This window comes from Tympanuchus pallidicinctus, unplaced genomic scaffold (genome assembly GCF_026119805.1).
Source record: "Tympanuchus pallidicinctus isolate F22 unplaced genomic scaffold, pur_lepc_1.0 scaffold14, whole genome shotgun sequence".
Taxonomy (NCBI): Eukaryota; Metazoa; Chordata; class Aves; order Galliformes; family Phasianidae; genus Tympanuchus; species Tympanuchus pallidicinctus.
In genome coordinates, this window is record NW_026294659.1 from 5,297,322 (window position 1) to 5,320,891 (window position 23,570).

At 40.8% G+C, this 23,570-nt stretch overlaps 1 protein-coding gene across 1 annotated transcript in view; it reads left to right on the plus strand.

The window, feature by feature from the left end:
• Positions 1-1,069: 1,069 nt before the first annotated feature.
• IL1RAPL1 (interleukin 1 receptor accessory protein like 1) overlaps positions 1,070-23,570 on the plus strand; it is a 685,271-nt gene continuing 662,770 nt past the window's right edge. Inside the window, exon 1 of the mRNA XM_052674171.1 lies at positions 1,070-1,245. The gene's annotated coding sequence lies outside the window, so the exon portion shown is untranslated. The remainder of the gene's footprint in view (positions 1,246-23,570) is intronic.

Genomic DNA, 23,570 nt, shown 5'->3' on the forward strand with positions numbered 1-23,570 from the left:
AAAAAAAAGAGGAATCTGAAGGGAAGGAAATAAAACTGTTCCCACACAGTTCAGAGAGTTCGCACAAAGAAGATCCCATGGCAACAGCGAGGCCCACAGTTTGCCTTAAAAAAAAAAAAAAAAAAGTAAAAAAAAAAAAAAAGTAAAAAAAAAAAAAAATATCCAAGAATAGATAATGTATCATCTCCTCCGAAACAACACTTCGCTTCGGAAGCCGACGGGCGGGGGAGGGAGCCGCGGCTGTCCCGCTGCCCGCGCGGGGCCGGGGGCCACCCGCTAGAGGGGAAAGTGCAGCGCCCGCAGCCCGGGGGGAGGTGCGGGGCCGCTGCCGGGAGTTTCTCGTGAGCCCTCGGAAGGACCCTCCTTCGCCACCCACCTCCCAGAAAGAAAAAAAAAATAATTTAAAAATTTAAAAAAAGAAAGAAAGAAAGAAAGAAAGAAAGAAGAAAGAAATCGGCCTCCCAAAGTGCTGCTGGAGGCGCGGCGAGTGTCGGAGCGGCCATGGGGTGGCAGCAGCAGTCCCTCCTTCCCGGCTCGCAACGGAGCGCATTCAATCCAACGCGGCGCTCGTGTAGAAGCACTGGGATCGTTCGTGCACTGCAGTTTCTCTCGCCTTTCTCCCTCTCTTCCTTTTCTGCTCCTTAGGATATTTTTGGGTGGATTGTGGCTACCCATCGGGATCTCCTCCTCGCACTGCTGATCACTTGGGACCTCCGCCGGGGATTGAGATCGTTCGGGGCAAGAGGACAACCGATTTTTTCCTTTCTTCTTTTCCCTCTGGAGATTTTTCTTTTCCCTCCACTCCCCCTCCCCCGTTGGCACGGCGGTGAGGATCCGGGAAGCGCCCTCCCCCGGCACCCCCCGCAGCAGGAAGCCCCGTCGGGCCGCCTCTCCCGGTACTCGGTGCGCGCAGCTCGGCCCCGGCCCTCGGACGCGGAGCTGCCCCCAGGCCGGCCGCCCCTCCTCCCCCCGCCGCACCTGGATGGTACCTCCCGCCGGAGGCGCGGGCACTTTGTGAAGTAGGAAGGAAGGGGCGACTCGGGGGGGAGGGCGGGAGGGGGGCGCCGGAGTCTGTATGGAATTACCTGCGCCCGCGGCGGAACTGGCGACGGCGGATGGCCGGGCGCCGTGTCCCCGGCACTCGTGGCGAGCGCAGCCCCGGGACTGAACGCGGGGCTTCTCCGGCCGGGAGCGCAGCGTTGTGACCGGATCGCACCGGAGGGACAGCGAGGAGGTCTCCTGCGGGTAAGGTCATTAAGAGAGCGCGGCAATGCTGAACTTGGCGGCGTGGGGCTGCGGTGGGCACTTCAGTGCGTGCTGCATTAGCCCGGGGCGGGGGGATTCGGCTAACGGCGGCAATGACTGCAGCGGGATTCCGGGGAGAGCTTTTTGCCATCAATCAGATATGGGAAAAATCCCCTTCTGCCTTCCTTCCCTCACCTTCTGGGCTTCAATTTTTCCCTTTTTTTTTTTTTTTTTTTCTTTCTTTCCCCCCACCCCCCCTTTAATATTTTTGACTGAGGAGGGGATGTAATTGTAACGAAGCTCTCGGTGGCGGAATGCATTAAATCCTGAGCCGGCTCCCACCCGCCGCTTAAAACAAGTGTCTCCAACTCCGGCATTCTGCTGCAATGGAGGCAGCGAATCCCGGCTCTCAAGTTGTTAAACTTTAAGGTGGCGATCGCTGTGATCCGCGGCTCGCTGCTGTGGTGCTAAGGGGGTTAATGGCACTGGCGGTGGTGGGGGATTGCCATCGCTCTCGTGCATCCTGCAAGGAAACTGTGAACTAGGAGGCGATGAGGGGAAAAAAAAACCACAGCAACAACACAACAACCTCGTCCTAAGTGTCACTAGGCTGGAAATCTCCCTTCCACCTGCTCCTGTACGGTGTTTTTTTTTTTTTTTTTCCACCCAATAACTCACCTGCGGGAACCTCAGACCACGTGCACGGGAGTTGCAGATTTGCAAACAGAGATGCTATCTGCGGTGCTTCGTGCATCTGTGCTGGGGGCTGCGTGGGAGTCATTCCTCTGTTGGCTGTGGTGTGAGCGAGGAAAGGAGAGGAACAAGCGGCTGAGAGCACAAGGGAAGCACTTCAGCCTGTAAGGACATAAAGCGACGCACCTCGCTCGTTCTCTGCAAAATCGGTTCTGAAAGAGGGGATGGGGGAAGGCTGAAGGAAAGGGTAGCGATGGCGCTGCACAGTGCAAGGCACCGCAGCGCCAAAGTTCCATAGTGTGCGCGGAGATCTATACCCTTCTGTGCTGCCCGTGGCTTCATGCATAATGGATGGGCGAAGATATGCAGATCTTCCCGTAGGAAGATGGATGGGTTTGTGGAGGAAAAAAAAAAAAAAAAAAAAGAGAGAAAGAAAAAAAGACGGTGATTATGTAACTTGATTACATCAGTGGCGTCAGTCGCCGATAGTGCGAGGAGGTGCTCGCACCGCCAATCGATCACTTGGAGGAACTTTGTGGCGGGGACCCGGCGGAGCAGGGGAGATCCCCGCTCGCTGCCGGCCGTGCCGTGCCGGGCGGAGCTCTCCGCCGCCTCCTCGGGATCCCGGGGAACCCCGCGGGACGGAGCCCGCCGCCCGCTCACCGCAAGGTCACAGCAGCGCCTCCGGAGCGCGGCGACAGCAGAGGGGGAGAGGAAGGTAGCCGAAATCCAGCTGAGCTTCCTCTCCCTTCCCCCTCACCCACCTCCGTAGGCTCCGCAAGGCAGAGCCGTGCTGCTTCCCTGTGGGCAGGTGCGCAGTAGGGACCTCGGCTCGCTCGGGGCGCAGCATCAGCAGCAAGGTGCTGCTGGGCGACCGGCTTTGGGAAGTGTTGGCAGGTGTAAGAGCCTAACCTACCTGTTACACTGACATTATAACCTGAAGGGTGGTCCTTGGGTTAGAGCTGGAGAATGGGCATCCGGGAACGTGGGCATCTCAGGAGTAAGAAGGTGAAAAGCAGAGGTGCTGTGAGAATCCCATTGGTATAACTCGGGTGGGCTTTGTGAGTGAATTATTCACAAAGAGAGCAGTATCAGGATAGCCTTTATTTTAATATCCATTTTAGAATCATGCGTCGCTATTTCTATCTGTTCATCTGTTCTGGGGGGGAAAAAAAAAGTACTCCTTGAGGACAGATAAGCTTGCAAAAGCACTGCTGAGGCCCTGTGGATGCATTTTCTGAAAAATGTAAGCCTGATGAAATCTTAACACAGCTGAAATAAGTGTTCTTATCATCGCTGGCCTATGTCCTTCCCACTTCACTCTGGATTCGTTCTAGCAAAATTTCTCTAAACATCTTTTCACTTACAAAGAGGTGAGGGCAGAGTGGATTTTGCATCTCTTGATAAACATGATCTCTACATACCTATTCTTTATCACATCTAATGCACTATCAAACTTGCAGTAATTTTACCATGGCAGTAGCCTGAAAAATCATTTTTTTTCCCAGAGCTTCCCTGAAAACATCAGTATTTTAAAGTTGCGTTAGCAATAGTTTATGTCTATTTTCATATTTCTTGAGGATAAGTCTGGGCAAGCACTAATAAATCCAGCTAATGGTGTTTAGAGTTTGACGTCCATAGAGTGTAGTGAGTAAATTGGAAAAAATGGCTATGAAGCTAACTCTGTTTCCATCCTTCAGGGGTCAGAATAACACTATGGTGTTGGCAACTCCTATGCATTGCTACATCTCTTGTAATTTTCAGAAATGTCCATAGCACACCCTGCTCTGTCACACATGGTTACAGGAACGCTCTTTCCCATTAATTCCTGACAGGCCTTGTTGTGGTAGATGTGCTACGTGCCTGTGCTGCTCTTCTTAAGGACAGCCCAGTTGTCTGGAAAACCTGGGATGCAAAAAAGGAGGCATTAACAGTGTGGGAATATATAATCAGATATGTTTGTATGATCTGATGTGCTGGATGCAAGAATTACCAATCTAGGGTGATGGAGAGTGGTAAGCAACCAAGTTTTATCTATAGATTAATTTCATCATTGTAGTTAGCAAGAGTTAGTAAAAATAAAAGGTTGCAGTATCCATTCAATTTGCATTCAGTATAGCTTCTTCAAGAGGAAACTTCTCATTACTGAAGTAAAACTGTAAATCCCTCAGATAAATCAAAAAATATTTACAGAAGTCATTCCCAAATTCCAAATCTCAGACCACCAAAAGCAGTGAGAGTTTGGCTGCGCACTCCTTGGTAGCTCTGGGAAGTCACCTTTTGAAGATCATTCCATTGCCTCCCTCTGAAAGAGGGGGCTTCTGCCTGCTGCTGTCACTGAAGGCAGTAGACTTGTTTTTCTGCTGATATGAAAAACTGAAGCACATGGGGCAGATGTTAATGAAGCTCCTTTTCCTTTCCAGTGATATTCTTGTAAAGGATTCAGCATATGTTCTGTGGCCATTACATCAAACTCATGTTCTGGGAAGCAAAGCAAAAAAAAAAAATTGATAACAGATTCTCATTTGGTGTTTTTGCATGTACAAAGAAGTGTTTAGATATACCTTGATGTTTTGCAACAGCAAAAACCTGTAGGGGTTAGGAGTCTTCTTGTTTTTATAGTGCACACTACATGATAATATATGGCAATTGAAACATTGAAGCTCTGATTAATATGATTAAAAAACTACCAACGTATCTAGTGACGTTCAAGTTGTTAAGTTTAATTATAGCAGCACAATTTGCACAGCTATAGATAAGGTTGTATCAGCATTTCTATTATAAACCTCTATCTGTTCCATCCGTAGTGTCAAGACTGCATAAAATAAGAAGAATTTACAGTAAAGCCCGTATTGGCTGTTTTGGGTTATGGGTATGGCCTGATGGGTCAGTAATCCTTGCGTTTCTTTAAGTTCTTACATGTGCACTTTCAGAAGCACCAAAGCAGCCATTGTGCTCTATCAATTCAAGTGTATGCTTGTTTTATTTTTAAATATAGGTATATATGAGTTGATGGACGTGTTCAAGGCCAGGTTGGACGGGGTCCTGGGCAACCTGATCTGAATGTGTATGTTTGGTGGCCCTGCTAGGCAGGGGGGTTGGAACTACATGATCCTTGAGGTCCCTTCCAACCCGGGTGATTCTGTGATTCTGTGATTCTGTGATGGACCAGGTGGCATCATTTAGCCTGTCATTTATCATATACTTTTATTCTGTTTTCATATTCTTTAAAGAAAAACAGCTCAAATGCAGCAATGAGTTTTATTTGTGATAGCTTAAAATTAATTCCCACTTGGACGAAAGCTTCTTTTTTGGGGGATGGGGAGGATGAAAGATTGTGTTTTATTAATTATAATATTCAAACTTGCCATGTTGGCTTAAGGGATTCACATGTGGAACTCCATTGTATTGCAAAAGGGGAAAATCTTGTTCTATTTGCCAAGTCTATGCAAGACTGAGGAAATCTGGTTCCTTGTTGGGTACTCTTCTTTTTCTAGGTCTCACTGTACCTGTGTGTTAAAGGTATTCCTAGGTCATTTCATGGTGCTTTATAGCACGCTATTTATGCCTGAATAACTAGGTCTGAAAAATGAGCCAAGGACATCAGTCTTACAATCTTCTGCGCTTAGGATTTTCATGTTTATAAGAACAGCACACAGGCATACAATAGTCCTTTAATGGTCATGACACCAACTTCAGTAATTCTTCATCTGGGTTTTTGATTGGGCATGTAAGTGGATGAAAGGAGAAAATGAAAAAAAAATTTCTGCCTGTATAGTAAATATTCCTACATAATTTTTGGTTTTGGGTGTAATTTAGGAAGTGCTCAGTGTAAGTTCTAAAAAGAAACACAGAAATCTAATTTATGCATCAGGAAGACCTATACAGTCTGTACAACCAGCAGGCAAACGAGGGGTAGTGATACTTGGTGACTGGATGGCTGGTGCTATTAGGAAATTTTTCTGTTCCCTAGTCTATCATGGTCTAGGACCTCCATTGAGCCTCAATGAATGTTGAGTTATAAAAGAGGAGGAAGATAGAAACTAACAGAAAGGTATAATCAAGGGGCAGGAAAATGTATAAGTATGTTGTCACTGTGTAGCTCCTGTCTTTGAAGAGATGAGATATATATATTTGTCCTTTCTTCACTAATGAGGCTGAGAGGCTCAAAGTTATTTCAGTTCCTGACTCCCACTATTCTTTCTAATTGTTTGGTAATACTCTCTTCAATATAAGGTCCATCGTCTTTTCTTTCATGCATTATTTTAGTTGTGTGATGAGATCCTGATTTCTCGCTTGAGGTAAACTGAGGTAGTTCTCTTTAAAATAATAAAGAGAAAGAGAAGTAGAAAGACCAAGAAAGAGAAAATTTCCTATTGGCCGTTTTAGAAAAGACAGATATTTTACATGCACCAAATTTTTCTTCTGACAAAGCACAAATCACTCCAGTTTCCTGCGGAAAAAATCACAACACTCTTAATATAAAAGTTAGTAAAACCTCAGTATCTCTTTTCTCTTGTTAAGGTCCTCTTAATATGTGTGCTTGGACTATTAGTGACAATTGCAGCAAACTCAGTCCCAGCAAAAGTTTAGACTGCTTCAAGGAAAGTGAGGTCATAGTAACGTACATCATTATAACGCACATGGAAAGGCTTCTGGTGAGGTTAGGAATGAGTTTATATGCTAGTGACCTGTCTGGATTCCCAGACCAATTGCCTCAGACTGTGAATTGCGATGCCTAAATGCTGTAAGGTGTCTGTGCCTGCCTTTGTCCATGCCACCATCCATTTGGCAGTGCGTCAGTGCTGGATTTGACTCTGAGCTCAGTGGATCATATGCCTCAAGGATAATTTCTACACTAAGATCTCTCAGTATGATGAAAACCTTGGGACGGAGCCACTGTGTCAGAAGAGGATGTGTTTGGCCAGGATGCTTTCGTGTGGCACTGATCCCTGGCAACAGTTTTAGCCCTGTATCTGTCAGGTTACAGTTCAGTGCACAGAATTTCAGGATGGGAGCAGAGCACAGCTGTTACCGTATAGCACCTTGGCATTCCTGCATCTTCAACTTCTCTTCAGTGCTTTCTGGCTGTTTCCTCTCAAGTTTGGGCTTATTAAGATTTTTTCTTTTCTTTTTTTTTTTTTTTTTGCAGAAAATCTTACCTTTGCTCAGTTTAAAAATGACATAACTGGAAATGCATGGCATTTTCTTTTTGCAAGTCTACATATCTGTCAGTAAGATCTACACGTTTATTACATGTACAAAACAGAGAAGGTTTGACTGTCAACTTTCTATAAAGTGTTGTTTGTGGGGTCCCATTGCTGAAGTTGGTATTCTTACTCCAGTTTGTCAGGTTCGTATGGTGCGTATACAGAATATTTAGTTAGGTACAAATAAATGCATGCACCTGTGTATGACTGCATATTCATACATATGCATTTACTCACATGCATACACAGCAAGCCACAAGGAGAAGGTATTCCAGTTATTTTTTATGCTGATGTAGAAAACATATCATGATTCAAATGTAACATGAGATGATAGCTGTTTTCATGGGTTGTTTCAATATAAATATATTTTTATGTGATCTGTGAGTGTAGCTTACTTGAAGACAACACAGGCATATTTTGGAATGCCAAAACTGAAATACAGTTTAAAAGAATTATCAGAGATCACCAGTGAGGGGCTATATGGCATCTTTTGTAATTTTGTAAAAATACATGACAACTCTTTGGAAGTTAAAATCTGAAGGTTTCTAGTGTGTTTCCAACTGAGCAGTGGTTACTATTGAAAATCTCCTGCCCGATATTATAGAAAATCTTAACCAGAATATTTGCTCAGTTCATATCAGAAGAAAACTGTATTATAAAAAAAATGTAAATCATTATTTAGTATTTCTTGCATAACACTTCACTGATAAATCTCATATTCAATATGAATAATGTGTCTACTTTTGGTCGCTCCTAATCCAGTAAGCTCTTAAGGAAAGAAATGGAAGTTTTTTATTATTCAGAAAAATAAGCAAAACATGATATGGGAGAACAAAGCACGCAGTAAATAAATCTGAAGGTTATTGAAAGATACCTAGAGTTCTCTTACATGTTGTTTTTCTGATGGCCAATACAATTAAAAGGAAATATTGTAAACTTGAACAGAAATCAATAAACATTATTGACAGCATTGCCAGTCTCATCAATTTCCATCATTGAAAAATATGCAACCTTCATATATCTTTAATTTGTTGTAGAAATTAATGTCTGGATTCTGTAAAGCTGAAAGGTTATCTCTTATCTCTGATGTTTTCAATTACTTTGACGGTAAAAATCAGGTGGCCTCTACAACTATTTAAAAAGAGGTTGTGGTGAGGTGGGGGTCAGCTCATGTTACTAGCAGTAGGACTGGAGGGGCCTCAAGTTGTGCCATGGGAGATTCAGGTTGGATGTTAGGAAATACTTCTTCTCCAAGAGAGGGGTCAGATGCTGGAATGGACTGAGGGAGGTGGTGGAGTCACTGACCCTGGAGTTCACGAAACATTTAGGTGTATTGAGATACATGGTTTAGTGGGAAATAGTGGTGATAGGTAAATGGTTGGACTGGATGATCTTGGAGGTCTTTTCCAACCCTGGTGATTCTATGATTCTATAAAACATTTAAAAAATAGTTGCTAAACTATATGGAGTATATAACATGAGCTAGTTTGCTACAAAAATTCAGTGGATTAATAAAATTACAAATATGTTTTAATCTTTAGTTAGATTAATATATCCTCCTTTGTATTATTTCTTTATGCTTTTTATGCTCTATTAAAGGACAATCACATGGCTCAATGGACAGATACCATACATCTATTTCTAGCTATTCACTTTCAAGGGACCTCTTTAATTAGTATATTGTCTGGATTGTGTCCTTCTATAATAGTACTTAGTACCTAAAACTTCCATAATAACAAATGTTATGTATGGCCTTTATTTCTTGGGCAACCTAAAATGAGTTTTGCCAGATTTCATTCAAAAATAGTAGAAATAATTAGGTTAGGTAGTTAAAGGGTTTTCACAAAGGCTGACATAACTTGAGGCCTTTTTCAAGGATATTTGCCTCCAGAAGTGACTTAGAGTAGGAAGCTAACTTACGGATCTTAGATGTGTCTACAATTATTTTTTTCCTTTCTGAGAGCTTTCTATAGGAAGACAAAGAACAAGTCCTTAGCAGTGAATATTAAATAATTCAGCATATGACAAATACAAATAAAATTAGAGATGAATAACATCTAATTTCAGTTACTGCTTTACTTTATGAATTTTCCAGGTCTGCTGCTATTTAATAAGGTTTATTTTGGACCTCAAAGGCCTGAAAGCATTCCACATCACTTCCAAGTATTACTTCTCTGTAAGCATTTGCTCTTGTCTCAGTTTCCTGTCTCTAACATCTGGAAGATAAAAACGCCTATCCTCTTGCCTTTTTAACTGTTTCAGCTGTTTATAATCTTTATTTAAGATTTCTGTTTTAGAGTATGTGGAGTAGGGTTAGAGAGAAAGATAATGTCATTTTCTTCCCCCACACCAATGGAAATTCACTTTTCTGCCACTCCTTAAAAATAATGAAAAGTATGTGTTCTCTTCGCTCCATTCCCCCATCCCCCAAAGCAATTTCCATGTTGCTAGTTTATTTTAATGTAATTTCTTTCAATATTTTTCATATTAAATACTTAAATTTTGGGAGGGTTATATTGAATTAAAAGATGGCATTTTACATATAAGATTTTAATGAAGACATCTTTTCTGAAGAAAATAAATTAGGAAAGAGAAGATAATTTCTGAGTACTTAATGCAAGTTCTTTGCAAAAAAGGACTCAGCTAAGGTCTTTAGATAAATAATACAAATATGAAAATAGTACTATGAGTCATACTGCTGGGGATGGCTGGGTCATTTGCCTGTTTCCTAAATACCACTCAGTCTTTTTAATTTAAGGTTACCTCAGTATTCATCATCTTTTTTTTTTTTTTTTTTCATATTGCCTAAATTAATTCTGTGTAGAGCATGGCTATATTAATAAATCAAAGGTAGCTTGTGGTTTTCCTTCTTCCCATGTTTCATCTGTATCCCACCTTGTTAAAAGAACAATAATATTAATAATCACAGATCTTTCTGCTGTTTGCTCCTGCTCATGAATTCCTTATCCAATGCTCAGGGATTTGCAAGACAGACTGCTTTTGGCAGCAGTGTACGCTAAATTTGACTGGGCAATCTTGAAACTATAGCAGCAAGTTTCTTGCTGTTCTTGCAGTGCATTTGCCTGCAGGATTCTGTAAACTTACAGTATGATGTTTGTACAGATGAACTCTTGAGGAGGGAACGCTGGAGCAGGTCAGTTGCCACATCTGAAGGAGATAATCCCAGAGGCTGGCAGATCTTTTACACAGCAAATCTCTATCATTTGGTTTAAGTCCTGCTACCAGATATGATAAGCTGTACTCAGTGCCAGTTTTTTGGCCTGCTTTCAGCCGATGGTTTGTGCTCCTGGCCAAGCCCAAGAGTGCAGTGGTAATGCCTCTGCGTGTTCTCCATCACCCACAGGCTCCGGTACCTTACAACTTGTTCTCTGTAGTGTAGTCTAATATGGAGCATGGCTCTCTCCTCTGAAGACACTTGTGTTTGCTGATGAGGAATAATAACTAGCGACGCAAGGGTAAACTGATTTCACACAGAAATTCCTGTCAGAGCTCTGTGTTGTATCAAGAGTAAGTTCAGGGTAACTCTAGTGAAGCTGTTTCATTTGGCTTTCCAGATCGAGTCCAATGTGAGCCTTCAGCATAGATATTATTGCATTAATTTTGATGAACAAAGATCACAGACGCATTACTTATTTAATTAACATAGCAAAACCCATTGTCAGCAAGCAAAGAAGTTGTATTCTATAGCCACTGTAATGCAATCAGAAGAGTATACTTTATGGCTGGGAGAATATAATTTTCTTGTTAAAGACCTTTGATGTTTCTTTAAGTATATAAAAGAACAGGAAATGTGTAAATAAAGCTTGCCAGCCATCTTAATTGCCTACCATTAAAATGAATCTTATAGTTTTAGTCTATAATTATTTTGATGTCTTTCAAATAATACTGATGTTTATATACATGCAACTATATAAACAGGTATATACATAAACATGCATATCTTTTATTATTAAAGCATTTCAATATTGGATAAAACAACCATAACGCCATTTTCTCATGACCTTTACCATTATTTTTGTCAGTATTTACACTGTGGAAAGGTGTTTAGTTACAGTATTTAACCACGTGTATTCACGGCATTCAAGAGCCCTGAACCGGACATTGCGATATCAAGACCTTCTGCACAAAGTCTTGTGTGTGTACCTGGTTCAGACATTTTTTTTCCATCCAAGAGCCTTCGTGCATTACTACATGAGCTGGTTCAAAACTTCTAGCAGTCTAGAGGCTACCAGTCATCTGAATTATAGTATCTTGACATGTGCAGCATAGGCTGTTGGCTTTGTATTAGTCCTCAGTTAATAGTACAGAGAGATTCTGTTCTGTAAAACAGAGGACTCTGTGGACAGTATATCTTAGAGATTGCCAAGAACTACTTGCTGTGTTGATAGGCTTAAGTTACAGTAGGAGTCAAGATTTTACCACATATTTTGTTGTGCTTAGTACCACATTGAGAAAGACTGTGAAAACCAATGCAGTTTATCTAGTAACAAAATCTCAATGCAAAAGCTTAAGAGTAAATATAATATACTACAGAATATGTCGGGCTGTATCAGTGCAATTTGAAACATAGAAATGAATTTATTGTTTGTTTTACGGGAATTGTAGGTCTTCAGTACTTTTATTACTTTTGGTTCTGTGATTTTAAATTTTCACACTGCTTTCAAATAAACTTCTATGCTTATGCTTTATTGTGATGAATGAGGATATCTGAATTTGCAACTAGAGGCAATTTCCTATAGCACTGTCTTGTATTCCTTTTTCTACCAAATTGGCATGATATTTTTAGCTTAAAGAGGAAGGTTTTTTTTCTTGTTTTTTTTTTTTTTTTTTTTTTTTCTTCTTAGGAGATTTCAGAATAGAGAAAAAATAGTAGAGTAACTCTGTGTTCCAGTAACATATTTTTCCCCCATGAAAGAGGCTACCTTTACTGTATTCATTACCAAAATTGTGTAAATTCTCTGGGGTTCCATAAAATTTGGTTTGCTGGACCCAAGTGGAAGTTTGGTATGTAGAAGCTGAAGTCACGTTCGGTTGTTGGTGTTTGACGCTAGTCATGATTTTCAGCAGGTTTTGTTGGTGTTTGGTAAAATAGCCTACTGGTGTTATGTGGCATGTATAGCGGACAGCTTCTAAGGTGACCACTGTCCAGAGCGCATGAATGAAACAAGAACTGTTTCATCAGTTTCATGATCAAATGGGGCCTTCACTTTCTGTGGCCTCCTGCACCTCAGTTACAGTGACCACTAAACGTGAAAACAAAGTTATAGTGGAGTACACACCTTCAAACAATCCCATATTTCAAGTGCTGAGATATGGAAATACATCAGTTATGTTTAGCTGTGTGGAATTTAACTCTTGTCAGTGGAGGCACTGTCACTGACATTGGTCACTAGCAATGATTGTTTTCATTATTCAGAGATACAGTTGTAAAGTCATGTATTGTTTCTGCTCTTTCATTAACCAGACAGAAAATTAGCTGTATCCCATCCAGATGAAGTAAGTGTAGCTCTGCAGTTAGATCAGGAGGTTGGCTTTGATGAAGCTCAGCCTTATTCCAGAGGCTGATTAAGCACAGTCAGTGCCAGGCTGGCAGGGGAGCACCAGGTGCCCCTACACATAGCCAAGTGGCATGTTGAGTATGGGTGCTTGGAAAGCCACAGGTTCCCTGTGGTCAAGGAGTGCTGCCTCCCCATTGTCTTCAGGTACCACATATATGTGTAATAGCTAGCTGCCATGGGGAGAGCTATGCTTGGATGGATATTGAAAGGCTTTTAATGATTGTGGATCTGAGAAATCTGGGTGTCCAGTGGCCTCTGTTGTGACTTCGGGTTGCATGATAGCACCTATAGGAATACACATCTGACTTCTAGGCCAGAGTTAAGCCTTGGTGTAACATTTGCCAAATGAACAATGGGCTTGGCTAGGGGGGCTGTTTCTACATGGCAGTTTTTGGGGGTGAGCTGGCTGAGAAGGGGGATGATGTGTTGGCCTGCTCTAAGGTCTAACGGTAGTTGGAGAGCAGATCATGGCCAAGTAGCTCATAGCCTCATTACCTACCAGAAGCCAATGCTGAGCTAATACTGGGCAGTGTACGTGGTCTGGAAACAATAGGAGGAAGCTGCCTTGAGTGATTCCTGCTTGACTATACAAGCATGTTACCTGGCTTCGGCTCCTGTGAGCATAATGGGGTGACAGCACTTTACACCTTACAGGTCTCCTAGGGGAATAAATGCATTAAAGACTGTGAAATGTTAAGATACGATAGGAGACTGTTTTGTGATATGAGGAGAGCACAAGACAGACTTCTATATGAGAAGATGGATGGGTTTCGTTCAGGAAAACATTACTGTGTGTTATACTCCTTGGGAATTTGAGCTAATAATCATAGGCTCTGCAGTTGTTCCTGGGGATTTTGTTATGCAGATGGTGCTTTCTAATTATTACATTGTAGAATTCATGCACACGTGAAAGGGAAGAGTGAAATGGAGAGGGGTAATCTGATTGAATAAGAAATGCATGTTTATAAACAGTTATTTAACTCCTCAGAGTGCATTAGCTGTCTGCTAGCCTTGCAGCTGGGATCTAAGTCAGGCTCTTCCTGTGTTCAGAAAATGCTCATACCTCTGGTGTTATTGTCCTTTGGAAAGCCCTAGAATCCAAACACCTGTCAATAGGGTGTTGTGGAGACAGGTCAGGACAAAGCAAAGCTCTCAGGGCTCCCTTTGCCTCTGTGCTCACCACTGGAATAGGAGAGGCAGATGTGCCTCTAGCCCAGCTCTTGTCTGAGACATCCCTCTGGGGCAGCTGTGCTTCGGGAATGGTCTACAAGCCTCCTTGGTCCTGTACACTCTTTCCCACAAATTGTCCTGCCCAATAAGGGCCAGAGAAACAAAGGTTTGTTGAAACAATTTGAGTGGAAAACAAAATTTGCCATGGCCATATTTCCCATTTCCAGGAAAACTGAAATGTATTTAGCACTTTGTTCAGCAGATTTCAAGTAAGAGTGTTATTGCCTTTAAAGGCCAAGCTGGACTTTCTCCATGAGAGTTGTTTTTATATGCTCTGGAAACGTAACTCCATGTAGTGACTTTACATGGACAAAAGGTATCTGCTGATATCCTTAGACATCTTTTATGGTGGTGTTGTGGGGAAAAAAAAAAAAGCTTGTAACACGTCCTGTTAGAATTAGCGTCTGTGTCTCTGTGGGAAGAGGTAGGCATTGTGGTTAGTGTTTGGATGGGAATAGGGATTTTCATGTCATTGGAGGAATTATTATTTCTTTCTATTACAGGATTGCCCATAACAGAATGGTTGCCCATTCCCTCTGCACTGCACGTACTCAAGACCTTTATATACATCTTACAGGAGACAGAAATTGCATGGAAACAGCTGGGGAGAACATTCAGTAACAAAACCATCTTGGCAAAACTGTTGACAGCAGTTGTCAGCAACCACTTCCTTCTCAATTTTCTCATAGGTGTCACAGCAGAAAGGGGATTTGAATAAAGAGGGGTTGGAGTTCACTGCCTTTTAGTCTGCTTGGATGATTGAGGAAGGCTATATAAAGGCAACTCAGGCTTAATCTCATACCAGCCAATTCTCAAAAATGGTAAGGTCATTCTGCTTGAAAAGCATAAGCTTCCATGATGCTAGACCACTTGCAGAAGCCATCTAAGAGAAAGGAAACAGCAGTCTGGTTTTGATTTGGCTATCCCGATAGATAACTTCATAAAATCACTGAATGATAGTATTGTTTGAGTTGGAAGGGACCTGTAAAGGCCACCTGGTCCCTCTTGCATTGAACAGGGATGTGCACAGCTAGATCAGATTGCCAGAGGCCTGATTCAGCCTCGCCTTGAAAGTCTCCAGAGATGGGGCATCAACTACATACCTAGGCAACTTGTTCCTATCCTTTACTACCCTTATCTTAAAAAACATTTCCCTGATACGCGGTCTGAGTCTCCCTTCTTTTAGTTGGAAACCATTTCCTCTTATCCTATCACAGCAGACTCTGAAAAGCCACTCAGGTCACCTTGCAGCCTTCTCTTCTGTGGGTTGAACAGCCCCAGCTCTCTCAGCCTGTCCTTGTAGGAGAGGTGTTCCATTCCTTGGATCACTTTTGTGGTCTTCCTCTGGATGCACTCCACAGGTCCATGTCTCTCCTGTACTCCACACCTAGATGCAATACTCCAGATGAGGCCTCACCAGCACAGAGTAGAGGGTCAGGATCACCTCCCTTAACCTGGTGTCCATGCTTCTTTTGATGCAGCCCAGCATATAGTTGGCTTTTTGGGCTGCGAGAGCACATTGCTGGCTCATGTCCAGCTTCCCATCCACCAGTACCCCCAGGTCCTTTTCACAGGGCTGTGCTTCATCCTTACGTTCCCCAGCTTGTATTGATAGTGGAGGTTGCCAACACCAACTTGCTCCAAGTCACACCAGCTCTGAACAGATGTGGAAATTTCTGCACAAATTTCTGTGCACCTTTCAGAATTCTGTGAACTAGATCTTTTGCCCATCAATGAAATTCCAGCATTTTAACTTCAGAAAACAGAAAAATAAACTGTCACTGAGGGAACATAATTACACAGTATTCAGGGTATTTAAATAAAATGAGTGCTAAGTTTGAATTAGACTTTTAGCACTTTTTTAAGAAGCACTTTTAAATAAGTTTTAATCATTTTGAATTGAAGAATTTTCGTTTTTAATTGAGGCTTTGTGTCATTTTACTTTCTTAATAATTAGAAGATCATGTCGTATCAAATGGAACACCTTATGACAGTCTGAGTATATCACCATTAATACCTATATCAGTCTGAAAAAATGAATTGAGTTAGAAGTATTGCTCATAGATCATCGTGTCTACTTCTGAAAAATGCATTGACCTATAAATTGTCCTCCAACAGCCAGACTCAAACTAGACAGGAGGTACTGAAAGAAATTTGTAAAAAGATGTCTTCTGAATGATGGGTGTTTGCATAGTAAAGCTGAGTCAGAAAAAGGCTATTCAAAGTCTTAAAAAAAAAATAAATTATAAATCTTAAAAAAGATTTTACAGTTTTCTTTTCCTAGTATGAATTAACATAAATCACATATGAGGTATATTTAACTTCTTTTTTCTGCCTAGTTACTTCCGTGTGAGATAGGACACTGATGGAACATATGCTAACCACCACGTGAATTTATAGATATACATTCCTGGTGCCATATTAATTTTTACATAAAATGTAGTAAAATTGTTCAGCAGAAGAATGATTCATGGAACAAATAATCTTCTTTCTTTCTTTCCTTTTTTTTTTTTTTTTTTTTTTAAAGATCCATTTTACAGAGTTTCATAAACTTTGTGCATTGTTTCATGTAACATCATCAGTATGTATTCCAGTTCTGAATTTATGTGCTTACTGTTATGCAGTCATTACTCTCTCTGAAAACGGTTTTCTTTTGGGCTTCTCCTATGCTGCTTTCTGTTTCCATGACCAAAACTATTTTTGGACAGCTCAGATTTAGTGCCTTTTCATTGAAATGACTTTTCTTATGCATGTTAATTTCTTCACAGGTACTTAGGCATAACCTGTCTGATGTTTGTCACTGTAACCAAGCTACAATTTTGCAGTCTAGCTACACCTCCTAGTCCTTATATGCCTCTAAGCAGTCTTCTTTATACTTGCTGTGATTTAACCTTTGGAGCCTAGGCCTGTTACTGGCCAAAGTCCTCAGTATTATGCTGGCATAGGTCTCTCCCTAGATGCCTTATGCAGAGCTCTTCCACATATTTTTCTAAAAATCCAGATGCTGAATTTGCAGCTCTTCAGTGATACGTCATTCTGAAGACTGCACATATTCCATGCTCATTCCTAACATCCGGCATATTGCAGCATTCAGCTTTACAGGGTGCCTGTGACTGCCCTGACCAATCTATATCACTTTATCACTCTAAATTAAGTATGTCTTTAATGCTTAGAATCCGTCTGGAGTTTGAACAGTAGCCAAAAATGTTGCTCTCTCTGTTCTTGTAAAGGTTTTTAACAGTGGTCTTTCTTTTTCCATTAATTGTCCATAGCTTAAGCCTGCTTAAAAATTCATCCTGGTACCAGAAGGGCTAAGGTTCCAGTGCTGTTTCCTAGATGTATTATACAGGATGTCATGGTAGCTACTCATACATAGGTATGTAAAAATGAGCAGGTCAGGTTTGCTTGCTGAATGTGAGCACATTCCACTATCACCAGAAAGAGTGATGTGTAAAGCAAAAGCCTTGTAGATCGTGTCTTATCCCACCATAATGAGGCTATTCCTCATTGGTTCCTATAGTTATCAGATACTATTTAAAACCCCCCTCCTCTCAGCTGTAAAACTGTGCCAGGAAATCTGGCATTCCAACGCAAGTTGCAAATGCAGCTAAGAAAAATTTGATATTTGCTTTCAGACTTGAAACCACATGACATGCGTAGGACAGCCAATGCTCTGATAGCTCATTATTAAAAGGTGAAGAAATGCAGTGATAATGCAGCTGGCATAGGAGGAGTATTAACTTTGGAAATAAGTGATTCTAGAAAAATAATGGAATGGTGGAGCTTAATATCAGACTGATTTTAAGTATGAAAATGAGGTTTTGGCTAATGTTAGTTAGTAATAATGAAAATTAGCTTTTATAAGGTATTTGTGAAGAAAATTATGTTTAGTAGCCTAATTTCATTCATGGTTCTTCAGCCTCATGGCCTCAGCATAAACTGTGTTGTCAGTTAAAAACTTCTCCATCTTAAAATACAATTAACCATTACTGAAGATGTAAAAATAGAGCATAGCCATTGTGAAGTAGGATCGTCAGTGACAGTGGCATCATTTAGACAAGAGTGTGCTTACTTTAGGATCCCCTCACCTCACCTTGATTGCAGCGTCTCCAATTGGCAAAACCAGCATTTAAAATTTTCCAGTTATGTTAGGCTCTTATTGTTGGGCTTTTAAGTGCAGGAATAAGAGTGGGAGTAAAACAGATAATTTTGTTTTTTAGGAAGATGTCAGAAGCCATCCAGAGACATGCCCATGCCTTTGTTGCCAAGTGAAACAGAGCCATGGACCATTCCCTGGCCATGAGGGCAGATGCCCTGGCTTGGCTGTATTAGGCAGCCCCAAGGGGGAATCCTGTGAGACTCCTGTTGCCTAAGACATTATTATTGGGTTTTGTGGGTTGTTTTTTTTTTTTTTTTTGGGCATCATGTGAGTGCATTGCTATGGCTTGCCAGACTGGAGTTCTCACAGCAGAAATGAAAGTGTTTTGTTGTGTAACAGGATGACGTGTGGGGATATTGGTGTGCCAGGCCACGTGGGACACTGGCTGACTGGCTGGGGAGTCTGTAGGGCAGAGGGCGTGCAATCATGTGCTCTCCTAGCCTTTCTGCCACCCACCTGCTGCTGCCTCATGCACCACGCCTGAGTATTGGCACCAGGAGCCTAAGCTTACCCAAAGCAACTCCATGGTGAGGAGTGTACTGCTAGGAAAGCAATGAGGATGGCTGCAGATGCAGTGCTCAAGCTTTCCACCTGCCTTTATTGTATTACATGCTAGTGCAGTCAGGGAGTCTAGCTGGCTGTATCTGAATGCAAAGATATAATGTACATTTAGTTTAAAAAGCAATACAGATCACCAGCTCTACCCCATTTATAAGTCACAAGCTTCAAGCTAGTTACTCCTAACATCCTATAATTAATTAGAATTAAAAACCCCCCAAATTACAATCTGCCACAGAAAGAGAGTAGCAGAAAGGTTGTCCTAGTATGTATATGGTGCAGCAGTGAGAGCACTGACGTAGCATTCTTTATTGAAGTAAATTAGAAAGTTTTAAAGAAGAAATTACTAAAAATATAGGAACAAGTCCCATTTTGCATTAAAGTAGTGCAATTTTTCTTTGTTGATGTGAAAGATGGAAAAGCACATACAGGAAAAAAGCAATCCAGAAAAAGTATGATCTTATCCACATCAGACAGAGAGCTAAATTAGATGCATCTAAACTGAAAGCACCTTCACAGACCCTTCAAACCTTCCTGTCTCAATTCTGGGCATATAGAAAAAACCTGTTCTTTTTAATTTCATGCATATTTAATCAACTAGTCAAAGGTATATTAATTCTGGCACAAGCCGTAATAATTGCCTGAGGAAGCAGAGTGGGAAAGAAGGCTTGTGCTCAGGTTGCTATTGCAGGAGTGTGGAGAAGCCAGCCAGGGGTGAAATAGCATTTCCAGAAATTGAAGACCAGTAGTTTTTCAGGCTTAAGACTTCTCTCCCTCCCTCTGGATACAAATAATTTGTCACTTGCTACTAATATCCATGTGTACGGCCCCAGACACTACCTGAAAAAAAGTTACACAAGTATAGAAGAAGGTTTATTAAATTTTATCCTAATTTGACTAATTTAATAAAAGTTATTATATTAATGACATGTACACACAATTTTGACTATTTTTATGGTACACAACTTCCGCATTTTCATATCACTGGAGGAAACAAACTACACATAATGTAGAATATTGAGTGTAATTTCGCAGTATTTCTTTTCTAGTTTGCAAAGATGTGAGGATCTATATTGCTCAAGGAAGTGAAGTTTAAACCGTGTTTGTACACAATACAAAATTAACTTGTATCACAGATATGAAGTGCAATGTTTGTTTTTTTTTTTTGCATGAGATTCTCAAGAGAATTATTGCATGACTCTCTCAGAAATCACTTCTGTGGAATTCATAAAAATAAAGACTGGAGTGACCTGAAGAATCAATAATAAGAAACAAAAAAAATCCCAAACAACCTGTGTGTGCATGTGGTGGGTCAGGATGAATGTAGCTGAGCAGTATGTAGATTGCTTCAAAAGTAATGCCTCCTGTTTATTTCTGTGGAAACTACAGCAGATACAAAGAACGTAATAACAATTTCATAGATGAAATTCTCAGCTATGAAACAATACTCTCAACATGGTCACCACTGTGATTATTTGTACATTTTCACCGGCAATGAACAAGAGCCTGTGTGCTGCACTCAAATACATCTGCACCAGTTGAGATGATCCACTGTCACCACTGCTGAAAAATACTGCTTACCGACTCACTGTACTTACATCCACTATTTGGTCTCCATCAGTGTTGAGCAAACATCAGTGAATGTCAAGGGGTGCCATTTCTTCATCATGGAAGAATTCATTTCCATGCCTGTGCTTCATACACACTTTCATGTCAGATGCCATTGTGATAGACTGCCCCTCTTCTGCCTTCTGTCTCATGGCAACAAAATGTAATGGAGTACTTATGGGAAGGTTCAACCTCTACTGCCATACCACCAGCATCCACCTCTAATGTCATGGGCTGATACCATAAAACAGGAGGTAGTACTTTTGGATCAGCCCTCATAATTACTGCTGAACATCTCGGTTATGCCAGTTACTTCGAGCTCTATGTACATCTGTATTTTGGTCTAAGGGCAAATCCATTTCTCTTCCCACTTCCATGGTTTGGCTTCTTGGGCATGCAAACAAGTTCATTTGCAGGATGGAGCACCAGTGCTTCCCCTCTCTGCTTCTGCACAAGGAGAGGTCTGGTCTCTATCAGATACAGATGGATTGAAATCCATGGCTTGGGCCTCTGAACATCCACAAATTAGATATTACCTTTTCTGAGATGCATCAATGGCGTGGAGTATAGAAATTAGGGTTTCCATACCTCATGACTTGATCTAATTATAGTTCTGCTCATATTGCAATAAATTAGCCAATAAAATGGAAATATTTTAACATTTACTGTGAGAATTGGGAATAACCCACTGATCCAAAAGAAGGAAATTTATGGGGATTGTGGCAACTACATGATGAGTATCCTGTGGACTGGTAAAATAAAGTGAGGTGAGTTGAATGAAGAACCATCATTGCCTCTCTGGAAGAAATTAGGTTCCTATTAAAAGATGAAAAGGAGTAATAATTAATAAGTGCTTTTACCGTTTACATAACTCTGCAAAACCATCTGTGAACATATTAAATAAAACTTTAACAGTGCTGCCGTGTGGGCTAGTCTTTTTAAAGTGCTAGTGTTTAGCCTGAAGTTTATTTCTAGATCTCCTTCATAAACTCTGTGCATGTGTGTTCCATCCTCTCCATCCTTCTCTCTTAGGTTAAAGGAGATTTTTACTTCTTCAGCTGGCTTGTAAATCTGACAAGCAGAAACTATCCATTGAATTTGATTCAGTTTTGCAAATACTTTTAAAACAGCTGAAGCCATGCTTTAGCATAAGAATAAAAAAAAAAAAACCAAAATTGGAATAGTAGATTTGCATATTTCATAGCACTATTTTGTCATGTTCCTTATGAAATTCACTATTTAATATGGCCCCTTAATCTGTAACAGGATTAAAAGTAATTGTTTTCCTTTTTTGTCATTTGTTTGAGGCTGGTTCAGTACATATCCCATTGTTTGTGTAGTCTTGTATGACTTAGTAAAATCCTCAGATATTAAACAGCTGTGTGCTGGTTTTGACCTGCAACATCAGAACAACAGCACTACAAACAAAACAGATTTGGGCTGCTGTAAACTGAGTACAGATGAACTAGAATATTTGCAATTAATATGTTACTTTCAAAATGGCATTTCTTACTGTTTTGCAATTAGCATCACTTACTAGAATCTGCAGATTCCTACAAAATTCTGGAGGTGCACATGTGGTTTATAATAAGGTTGCATTTCTTTGCATTATTCATTTCATATCTGTACTTAAACCTAAGTCCTAAATTGGTCTGTGGATTAATTCCAAGGTAGTCAGTAGTCAATGCTATATTAACAGCATATGTCTTAATAGTCAAAGTATAATGCATGTATTAAAATTTAACTTTCCTTTTGTAAATGCATATTACATATATGCTTTTTTCAAATGGCAGTTTTCACTGTTGTTTCTTGCAGTAATTGCTGTATTGAATGTCATAAGCAGACAGTGTCATTAATGGTATTTTATGTGTAAAAATTTATTGACATAGATTCAGTTCATTACTGAGGACTAAAATGCCATTTGTCTAAGTAAGGTTAGTTAACGGTCATTCCTTTACTGAAGGGAAGCTGGGAGAAGAGAGGTTCGAGTAGAAACTACGACTTGGAGAGACTTCGCCAGCTGCAGAGACAAACAAGGCTTACTTTATTATTGCCTTAATAAAAGCTATTGAGCCCTGAGTACATAGTAGCTTCTTGGCACCTCGTACCCTGCGTGCATGGAACATCCGATTCTCCCGTTAAGTGGTCTGCTCAGTTATACTTGATTTCTCTGGCCCATTTTTCGTTACTTTCCAGCCACACTGCAGTCTTACAGAACAAATTCCTAAGCAACTACTGTAAAAGTCTTCCAAAAAAAAAAAAAAAAATCCCCAACAAAAAACAACCAGACAGTGGGGCCCAATCCTGCTGATACTGAGCAGCCTTCATTCCCATGCAGGTCAGCAGCAGAGGAGTACACTCAGCACATTGCAGGAACAGTCAGGAGCTTGTCTGAGCAGGCTGGAGTTTACCACTGCAGCCCCCTGTGCCTCTTGCTGGAAATCTGATTTGCACTTACCTCCTCTAACTAAAAAAATCTGTGAGAATGACTCTGTGTATTTCTGTCTGTTCTCTAAGGAAAGTTTTGAATTAGCTATATTGTATTTACCTTGGGAAAAATATGTACCATTACCAGGTTCATAAGGTCTTGAGACTTTTTGTATTGTGTTGGTCAGATGTTTTGGTAGTGTCAGAGTATTTGCATCTCCAGTATGGTGCATTTCCAGCTGGGAAGGTAGCCCCAACAACCATTCTAATGAGATGAGGAGTGCTGATTCATTGTAATATAACAGAAAAGTTGTTTTTAATGAGTATTAAAAAAAAAAGGGAGGGGGGAAAGATGAACTGGTTGTAATTTTTGTAGTGTAAGAGTGAAAACACATTAGAGAGCTACACAAAATATTCAGAATTGTTCCCATGAATAATTTCTTTGGTCTGTTTCACAAGCGAAAAATAAACAAGCTGTGCTTACATATTTAAAGTCTATTCAGTGAAAGCTTTGCAGACTTGATCAATATTCTTGAAGGGTAATGAATATTCATTGTGCTTGAAAAAGACCAGTCTAGAAAGAGGTGATGAAGGGGTTGCAGTCGTGAAGCAGAAGATAATATTGTAGTGCTCTGCACTTTGCCAGCGTGTCTTGGTTAAGAATATCTGATTAACTGTTTTTTTTTTTTTTTTTTTTAACTGAGATTGATTCTAACTATTGAGCAGAACAGGGAATTTTGTTGCTATTGTTCTTAAATGTGAAAGATTGATTCTACAAGTGCTCTAACTTGCATGCAACAAAGCACATGCCTCAGACTTTGAAAGGCTTCCCTCAAGCTTTCAGGCCGTCTGTGTTGTGGG